This window comes from Lissotriton vulgaris, chromosome 2_1, assembly GCF_964263255.1.
Source record: "Lissotriton vulgaris chromosome 2_1, aLisVul1.2, whole genome shotgun sequence".
Classification (NCBI taxonomy): domain Eukaryota; kingdom Metazoa; phylum Chordata; class Amphibia; order Caudata; family Salamandridae; genus Lissotriton; species Lissotriton vulgaris.
In genome coordinates this window covers 717,705,518-717,715,779 of record NC_141687.1, presented here as the reverse complement: position 1 = coordinate 717,715,779, position 10,262 = coordinate 717,705,518, and the positions used below count along the sequence as shown (strand labels likewise).

General features: G+C 50.4%; 1 pseudogene; it reads left to right on the top strand.

The window, feature by feature from the left end:
* Window positions 1–2,027: 2,027 nt before the first annotated feature.
* On the top strand, window positions 2,028–3,068 carry LOC147731034 (uncharacterized; annotated as a pseudogene).
* The last annotated feature ends 7,194 nt before the right edge of the window (window positions 3,069–10,262 follow it).

Below are 10,262 nucleotides of genomic sequence, written 5' to 3'. Positions count from 1 at the left end.
CTGTTTTCTCTTCTGAAGGTAAAAAGATGATACAATCAATATAATCTGAGGGATTTGTCTTCCCAAAGACCTAGGCTCTTTACCTTATCAGAAGTAGAGGGAGTGCCTCCTACACAGGTTCGCTTCAAGTCACGACACCATGAGGAATTCAGTATGAGCATTAGTACCTCAGTCTTAACAGAGTGAAGCTTGAAGAATTGTTATTCATCTAGGAATAGTCTAAAGAGAGGCAGGAGTAGATGCCAACACAAATTTCCTCACTGGCGTATCAAATCTCAGAAAAATGAGAGCATCATCAGTGTAAAATATTGCTTTGAAACAAAAGGTCTGAATAATTGCAGTCAGTGGGTGGTGCTAGATATGAAAAACGGTTGAGGAGAGAGAGCAGCCTTACGGGATCCACACTTACCTAGGCCAACCTTGACTGAAACAGAGCAGTAAAGATTGAGTTTTATCAGGTAGAAAAGAGTCCACTTATAATTTGGCAGACCCATGTGTACCTGCCTCCTCAATGTGATGGCTCAAGATGGAGTGGTCAACATTATAAAATGCTGATGGAAGATCCAGCAACATGAGATGGGTGGAAAAGTGTTCACCCAAACTCCATGTCTGCTCATTACGAGCAGCAAATTGGTTTAGATTCCACACCTAAGACAAGCCTGAACCCCATCTGGCTAGTATTTAGCAACTGGTCGACCTCGGACCTGGGGAACTGGGTTCGACTCTCGGTAATGACGCTAAACCTCCTGCGATTCTGGGCATTTCACTTAATTTCCCCGTGCCTAACAAAAATGAATGGGTGTCCTCATGTAATGTAACTGGTGCTATGTAAAGCGCTCTGATAACCGTTTCGGGTCAAGTTTGAGCTATATAAAACTCTGCAAAAAAAAAAAAAAGACGTTGCATCCAATGAATTTCTCACCAATCTTGGTGGCAGCATGGGGAAGAAAGGTTGGTCCATAATTTGCTTCAGTGGATAGAGACTAGGGGCTAGATGTAGGTAAATTGAAGTTACCGACTCTAAAATACTGAATTTTACCGATTCGTTATTTTAGAATCGGTAATTGCAATGTAGGTAAAAATTCAGTATTTTTTACCGAATCAGTAAAAATCTGAATCTATCATTCGGTAATTACCGAATCGGAAAGCAAATAAAAGTGAAACTGAATCAGGCAGCCAATCAGGTGCTACAACCCTCCCCCCTCCCTACCAGGAAGTGGCTACACAGGCAGCTGCAAGTAATTAGAAGCTTCTGGAGAGGCAGTTGGAGCTGAGCTGAGTTCCTGAGCCACAGAAAAGGTTTTTCACTTTTAAACTGTGAAAATGGCAAGCAGCAGTGAAAAGGAACAGCCAGAGAGGAAGAGGAAAATAAAATTTAGCAACATGGAGCTGCAGGTCCTTGTGGAGGAGGTGGTGAAGGAACATTAGAAATTGTTTGGCAAGCTGTCCCTGACTGTGGCTGAATCTGCCAAAAGGAAGATTTGGCTGAACATTCAAGCAAAGGTGAATGCTATAGGAGTGACTCCAAGGGACATAGACGACCTGAAAAAGAGGTGGTATGACCTCAGGAGCCTGACAAAGAAAAGAATTGCTGAGCTCCACAAACAGGCAAACAAAACTGGAGGAGGGAAGAACCGTGCACCCCCCTGACTGACCTGGAGGAGCTGGTGGGGTCCACCATTGAACCAGAGAGCGTCTGTGGACTGGGAGATGCAGACAGCTCAGCCAGAGCTGCCGCCAGAAAAGGTAAGACGCATGCACAGCAATCACCCCCACCCCATCAGCCTTCCCTTTACCCTATGGGGCAAAGTTAGCCACAGTCCAGTAGAGGTAGCACTATACAGGAGCAATGGATTATGGGACATGTAGTCAGTAAATGAAGGACCATGTTATACAGCACAGCAAGCAACAAGTTAGGCAAATCATTTCAGAAATAGTGAAGCGCAGGCAACATGTACATTGTACAAGTGAAATGTATTTAATTGTAGTGGCTGTGAGGCAGTTGCACCAAGCTAATGTACGCATATATGTCCACAGGCGAGACATCTCGCAGGGGTACCAGGGAGACGGAAGGCACGGCACCAGAGAGGGATTACAGCCAGGAGCCAGGGCCAAGCGCAGAGAATGTCACAGAGGACACAGGTGCACCAACTACACAGCCACCATCCCAAGACCCAGAAATGTCTCCACATCTGTAGGCGCCCCCAAAACGTTCAGGTTCCCCTCTGCTACTGTCCTCACCTGAACTGCCTGCATCACTGCCTCTGACAACTCCTGCATCACAAAAGAGCAGGAGGCATGTAGTTGCCCCACTTGTCCAAATGGAGTCATCAGTGGGTGACATGGAGGGGGATGCCACACCAACCTTGCCTGGAAAAGGTAGCCCTGCCACACAGCAGTCCAGTGCAGAGGTTGTCCGTACAGGTAGCAGACGCCGCAGGCACAGAGAAAGCATTGTAGCAGCTCATGTGGAGGGTCCCAGTGTCTTCCGTGGGCTTGAGGGTAGCATGGTGAAAATCCAAAGGATGCAGGGAAAGGCCATCCTGTCTGTGCAACGCCAGATGAGGAACCTGAACACAAATGTGGAAGATATAGGGAAGGGCATTAGAGAACTGGTCGATGTTAACAAGGAGATGGCTCAAGGGATGCGGGACATGACACAATCAGTGCAGCTTCTGTGCAGCAAACTGGACCAGGACATGTTAGCAAGGCGCAAGGAGAGGCAGCATGCGCAGCAGCAAAGCAAAGCAATAAACCGCCTGGCCACAGCCACTTCCCTACGATGCATTAACATTCAAGAGGGACTCACCCACAACAGCAATGAGGTGTCTAGGGGCATTGCTAGTTTGACCAGTGCAGTAGAGCTGATGATGAATGCACAGACAGCACAAACTGCTGCCCTGGACGTCCCAGAAAGTGAGGAAAGCACCAGTAGGAGCAGCATGACAAGCCACCTTGTTGTGGAGACACGGAGGAGCAGCAGGCGCCATGGTGAGCCAACAGCCCAAACACACAGTGAAGAAAGCCAGCCACTTACATCTGGCACTGGTAGGCATGGGCGGAAATGACTTTTTCAGTTAATGGTGAAGTAAACCAGGACTACCATTATTACATGGATGACATTTGTGTTGCACATTTGTGCTTTTGAATACCTGCGTAGTGCCAAATATTAAACTACGTTGGGTGCATACTCCACCTGTCTGTGTCTCTTTACTTACTTAAACGTAGTTGCGTGTGATCTCTGCCCGTCTCTGTCTGCCATCTGTTGGTGTAGCAACTCCTGCTGTATTGGGTTCAGGCAGTGCATGTTCATCATCATGGTCCTCATAGTCGCACAATTCCACCTCGGTGCCCTTCTTAGTCGCAAGGTTGTGCAACATTGCACAAGTTGCAATCATCTTACAGCAGGTTATTGGTGTATACTGGCGTGCCCCTCCACTTTTGTGGAGGCAGCAGAACTTGCTTTTCAACAGCCCAAAGGTGCGCTTCACAATGTTTCTGGTTGATTTGTGTGCCCTGTTGTATCGCCTCTGGCTGGGGGTTGAAGGGTTGAGGTAGGGTGTCAGGATGAAGGAGCGGACGGCATATGAACTATCCCCTATTTGAAAATGAAAAAAACATTACTCACATGCACACATACACATACATCTACAATATGTATCAAGGGAGTGTCACACAGTGTGTCACCTAGCAGGTATCCTTTACCAAATTCCCCCGCTCTCAGGCGTGTGTAGATCCCACTGTTCTGAAAGATGTAGGAGTTGTGAGTACTTCCTGGGAACTTGGCCACGATGTCTGTGATAATGTAGTTTGCATCACAGATTACCTGTACATTTATTGTGTGGGTTGACTTCCTGTTTATGTAAATGTACTCTGTTGCAGCAGGTGGGCACATTGAGATGTGGGTGCCATCAATACAGCCGATGATGTTGAGGAAATGTGCTATTTGATAAAAGTCTGTCTTGGTCCTGAGCAGTTCTGCCTGCGCTTCAGGGAAGCTGATGTAATGATGCATTCTCTACATCATGGCCTCTAGGAACTTCCTAAAGAAATGGGACAGGCAGCTCTGGGACACCCCACCTACCACAGCAATCACACTCTGGTAATTTCCAGAGGCAAGCAGGTGTAGGCTACACAGCACGTGCACATGGGGTGGGATGGTGTGCGCCCTTGGGGTTGGGTGCTCCAAAAGTGGGTGCAGGTCCCTGATCAAGTCCAGGATGGTTTGGGGGTGTAGCCTGTACCTTTATAGGATCTCTGCCTCAGTTAGTTGGAATAGGGTGGCCCTCTGCCTGTAGACCTGCTCCTCCCTTCTCCAGACCCTCTCTCCTTCTGCCTGTAGCCGTAGCTGCCTTGCTATCACGTAGAATGCCGCCATTCTGGTCAAACTGTTGCATTTTGGGCCCTTTTTTATAGCCTGCACCTGATTACCACCTGCTTTCAATCCATGGTGAATACCGACTCTTAAATACCGAATTTCATGCAAATTCGGTATTTTAGAGGTTACCTACTTCTCAAAACTAATTTTTTCCAGTTCTTATTTACCAATTCGGTAAATTTACTGATTCGGTAAATTTACCGATTCAGAAGTTTTTTTTGACCCCTACATCTCAATATCCAAATATCGGTCGGTAACGGCCGAAATTCGGTATTTTCGGCCGTTACCGACCGATATTTGGATGAATACATCTGGCCTTAGATTCTTTTCGATAAGGGTTTCTCCACCGGCACCTCTTTTCATTTTTATGGCACACATTCCAAAGAAAAGGAGTTGTTAAAGATAGATGTAAGAGCCAGTACCGTAGCGTTAGAGATTTGAAGACTTTCAGGGGACAGATATAATCAGAAGAATCTTATTTAGAGGTAGAGAGAAGGGTAGTGACCTCGTCGGGAGAAATTAAAGACAAAGACTTCAGAGAAATAGAGGGAAGCAACTGGTAGTGATCCATTTTTTTTTTTAAATATGTCATTTATTGAATTCACAGAATAAAAGGCAATTCAATTGTTACATCATGCATTCGGTCACATCTCGAGGATGTCTGTCATAGTTGCGGGACGTATCACAGTTTACAATGGTACAGTATTGCATACAGTTCAGCTATGATATAGTGTGAATGTTCCTGTCGTTTCAGGATGTTGATCAATATTACATCAAGAAAAGAAGAAAAAATGAATAACTTGGAACAGGAACTAAGCCTGAAAGGGGACTGAGGGTGGGAGTGTGGTTATCTAACACTTGAATGTAGTGTGTGTGATCTGAGACTGGGGTCCGTCGTTATATTACGGGGCCATGGATGCCTTGGGGTGGTGTCTGCGAGCTATCTCTCGGTGTCAGGGAGGGCTGAGGACCTGGGACGGTGTGTGCGGCGCACGCCCGGATTATCAGGCGGGGTAGCCTCGCGTCGGTCACGGTGTCTTTTCGTCAGTTGGTGCTGCAGTGGCGTTCTGAGGTTGGATATTCGAGTCTCTATCGGGGGTGTCAAGGTCGCGGTCTGTGGTCGCCTTTGCGGCAGGCTCCGCTTGGTGATCCTTGTGTAAAGAGCTCAGCATTTCGTCCCATAGTGTTGCGATCGGGAACTTCCGCAGTCCCCCGGTTTCCTCAGTGTGCAGGGTGATACTTTCTGCTTTCGCCCAGTTGTCTAGGGAGGCACGCCAATGTGTCATCAGGGGGGGGGGAGGCCGTTTCCAGTGTTTCGTAATCAGTCGTTTAGCTGTGATGAGGCCTAGATCCCAGAATCGAGAGGGGACTTTATTGTGTTTGGTTCTTTGGTATATGCCCAGTATGCATGCTTCCCATGTGTTTGGTATTTTCATGTCGGTGCAGCGTTCCAGTGTCGGTAGCAGTGTCTGCCAATATGTCTGGAGGTGTGGGCATTGCCATAGCATATGTAGTAGGTCTGCGCCCTCCAATGCACACCGTGGGCAACCAGCTGTGGCACCCAGGAAGTACAAATTAATTTTGTCCGGCGATAGATACGCACGGTGCAGTATGTAGAACTGGATCAACTTAAATCGCGCATTTTGTGGGATGTTATTGGGGCCCGTTAATATCATTGTCCACTCCCCTTCTGACCAATCCTTCCCCCTGTCAGCCGCCCACTTGTCCCGTAGTGGCTGTAGGGTATGTTATGTGTGCGACAGTAGTGCGTGGGTCAGCCAGTGTACCACATGAGTACCGTTCCCCATTACATGCAGGTGTTGTATAAGTTGGTGTGTGGGTGGCTCCTCTGCTATGGTCCCCCACCTCTGCGCGTATGCCATTACTATGGAGGCGTGTTGCAGAAACTGCCGCGCTGGGAGACCAGTGTCGTCGGCTAGTGTTACAAAAGGTATCAGTGCTCCATCGGCATGTAGGTCCGCCATGGTGTCTACCCCCGAGCGTGTCCAGGGTTCTAGTGCTGCTTCTGTGACAACAGACGAGGTTGTAGGTGTGCCCAGGAGTGGTAACGCGGGGGCATATGGTTTAGTGTGTTTAGTGATTTTCAGGCTCCTGGTGTAGCATTTGACAGCTATGTCCGTGTGTAGTTGAGTCGCTCTCCTCACAGTTGCTAGGGGGTGGAAGAGAGAGTGGATCTGGGCGTGTGATAGCATATCAGTGGCTGTGGCTGTGTCTTCCAGGTTTCTGCCCGCTAGCCAGGCTGTCACCCACTGTAATTGTGCTGCCAGATAATAGAGCTCTAGATTCGGCACTGCGAGGCCCCCGTCGCTGACTGGGGTGTAGAGTTTCCTCAGGGCGACCCTGGGCCTGCCAGTATTCCATATCAGGTCCCTGACCATGGTTTCCAACTCTTTGAAGGTGCGGGTCCGGACATATGTTGGAATGTTGGCAAAATAGTATAGGAGTCTGGGCAAGACGATCATTTTTGTCAATGTCACTCTGCTCGGTACATTGAGTGGGAGTGTCTTCCAGAAGGAGATCTGGGATTGTATGGATGTTATGGCGCGTGTGAGGTTACCTTCTAGGATGTCCGGGGGTGTCCTGTAAACATATATGCCTAGGTACTTGAACATGGTGTGGTGCCATGGTAGCCATTCGTTTTGGATCACTATCTCTGTTTCTGGGGTATCCGGACCAAACGCATACACCCCTGACTTGGCCCAGTTGACCTTAAGGCCTGACATGGACCCGAAGGACTGGAAGATTTCTGACAATTCCGGCGGTATGCAGGTGAGATCTTTGACATACAAAAGTAGGTCGTCCGCATACAGCGACACTATGTGTGTGCCGTCCGCCAGTGGGATGCCCCAGTGTGTGCCCTTGGCGCGCAATGTCTCAGCCAGGGGTTCTATCGCTAGTGAGAACAGCAGTGGAGACAGTGGGCAGCCCTGCCTTGTGCCGCGTCGGACCCTGATGGAGTCAGACATCAATTTGCCGGTGCGGACTCGTACTTCCGGATGATTGTATAGTAGTCCGACTAGTTCAATGTAGTCGTCGCCTAATTCGAATTTGCGCAACACTGACAGCAGGTAAGGCCATTCGACCGAGTCGAATGCCTTCTCTAGGTCTAGAACCAGGCAACCCGAGCGTGGCCATTCCTGTACTGCGTAGGTCTGAACACGAAACAGCCTGAGTATGTTATGGGAGGTGCACCTAGCGGGCACAAAGCCATTTTGGTCAGCGTGCACCAAGGCAGGCACTACGGCTGCCAAGCGTCTGGCCAAGGTCGACGCCAATATCTTGTAGTCTGTGTTCAGCAGTGCCAATGGTCTATATGACCCAAGGAGCATGCCGTCTCGGTCCGGTTTGAGGAGAGATACCAACGTCGCTTCATTCATTGACTTAGGCAGAGCTGAGTCGTCCAGCGCCGCCGAATACACCCTGAGTAGTTCGGGGATGAGTACGTCGGAGCAGGCTTTATAGTATTCCGCCGGTAACCCATCTGGGCCGGGGGCTTTACCATTTGAGAGAGCGAATATGGCCTCTCGTAGCTCATCTGCCTCCAAGGGGGCACCTAGGTCGTCACGTTGGTCATCCGTTATGACAGGCAGTTCTATGTTATCTAGGTATGATTCGATGGACGTACGTGTGGCCAGTAGCCGAGATTCATACAGTGCACTGTAGTGCGCCACGAAGGCCCCGTGTATTTGCGCCTGGGTGTATACCGCCTGGCCATTGGCCAGGCGAATCGCTGTCACGGGCGATGTGCGCTCCTCGCGTTGTATTAGCCAGGTTAACAACTTGCCAGGTTTATCCCCGGCGTGGTGTGTCCGCGCTGAGTGGGCTGTGTAGTTGATGTGTTTCAATCGATCAATCAATCTATCGTGTTCCGCACGTGCTTCCAGTAAGGCATTGCTGTCGTCAGTGGCCGCCGCCTGTTCCTCTTGTTGCAGGGTGAACTCCAAGCGCCGGAGGTCTGTTTCCAACTGGCGCCTGGAGTGAGCCTGGGTGCCCAGACAGTGCCCCCTGACGACCACCTTAAACGCATCCCACTCTATTTGTGGTGTCGATGCTGTGCCTGTGTTGTCCTCAAAATATTGCGCTGTTTGTGCAGTTATGGTGCTCCGGAGCGGACCGTCGAGCAGTAGATCAGGCTGTAGCCTCCATGTGGGTATCGGGGGTCGCGGTTGTTCCCATAATAGGTCCAGAGTGTGGGGGTTGTGATCGGAGTGCGTGCGGCCCATGTAACAAGTGTCAGTGATGTGTGGTAGGAGTTCGCTAGACACCATGAACCTATCTAATCGCACATGCAGGGTGTGAGCTCCCGAATAATACGAGTAGTGTCTAGTGTTTGGGTTGCGGCTGCGCCATGCGTCGTGTACATCCCATTGGGCGGACCACGCTCGGAGCGCGTTCGCGGTGTGTTGAGCCTGAGAGGTGGGGGATGGAGGGTGTGAGCGATCCAGGGCAGTGTCCAGCGTGCTATTGTAGTCTCCGCCCAGTACCCAGGGGACTCCATGCCAGGGGGCCAATGTGTTGGACAGTTGTGCGAGAAAGTCTGCCAGTCCAGAATTGGGCGCTTACACCGAAACGAGAACCAGTGGGTTGCCGTCAAGTCTGCCATGTATCGCGACGTACCTCCCCTCGGGATCTATGTGTGTGTCTAATGTCGTCCAAGGAACGCCCGGTTTAACCCACACTAGTGTTCCCTTAGCATAGGACGAGAAACCTGTGGCATGTAGCTGTCCGCGCCATCTACGTTTCAGTGTGGGTACTTCAGTATTGTTAAGGTGTGTCTCTTGGAGAAGAGCTATTTGGACGTGGTGCCGCTTGAGGTAGGAGTAAATCTGATAGCGGCGTGTTGGTGTGTGTATGCCTCGCACGTTCCACGTGCACATCCTAACAGCAGACATCACATTTTGTAGCATATTCCCCCGCCCAGACCCTCCCACTCCACCCCTTGCACCCAATGTTCGTTATCCGGCAGGTTTCACCCACAGTCGCGCTGGAAAACATAAGCATAGACCACTTCAGTGTGAACAAGGAAGGGGGTGGGAACATGGCTAACGGAACATGTAGCCATTGAACAGTATGAACTGCCAAAATACCAAAAGGTCGGATGCGAAACGTGCTCCCGTCCATACTCTCTAGGAGAGCAACAAAGTCTGAACTTGAGGGGGGTGGACGTGCTATGCGCACAGTGTCAATAGCTGTGAGTCAATAGTATCTTTGTGTGTGGGATCGCCTCAATCCCGGGGGTGGCATACCAGTCTGCGCCGCCTATGCAAGCAGGGGACCTCAGTAATACACATATAAAACATCATACTTTACGTGTCTCTTGCCCTCTGTGTCTAGGCGTAGTGTCTGTAGGGCAGTGGATCTGCCAGACGCGGGGTCCAACGTCGCCCCAGCCACTCATCCACCAGGGAGGGGTGTGTTCATGGCGGGTTGGCCCTCCATCTGGCTATGTGGTCCGAGGGCACCGGCCACTGTTTCACACACTGGCTCATGGGTGACATCAGGTCTGGATCAGCGTGGTCTTCTGAGAAGTGTTGGTTCTGGTTGTGGTTAGCCGATGTAGTCCGCCGTTTGTGGAGTGACGTCCGGTCTGTTTTCCGATGCTTGAGAGTCCGGTAGTCCATAGATGGCTTTGTCATCACTGGGGAGTTCCTGCATGCTGCCGCTCGCTGCCTCGCTTTGTGCAGGGGATCTGCTGAGTTCCATGACAAGGCGGAGGGCGTCTTGCTTCTCCTTCCTCGCAGCATCCTCCTGAGGGGGAGTTTTCGCCATGTCATTGGTGCCGGACCGTGTCCGTTGACGGGGTCTGCGCCTTCGTCTGCTACCCCCGGGTTGCCTCCGGGGCACGGGGCCCGTGTGTGCCTTA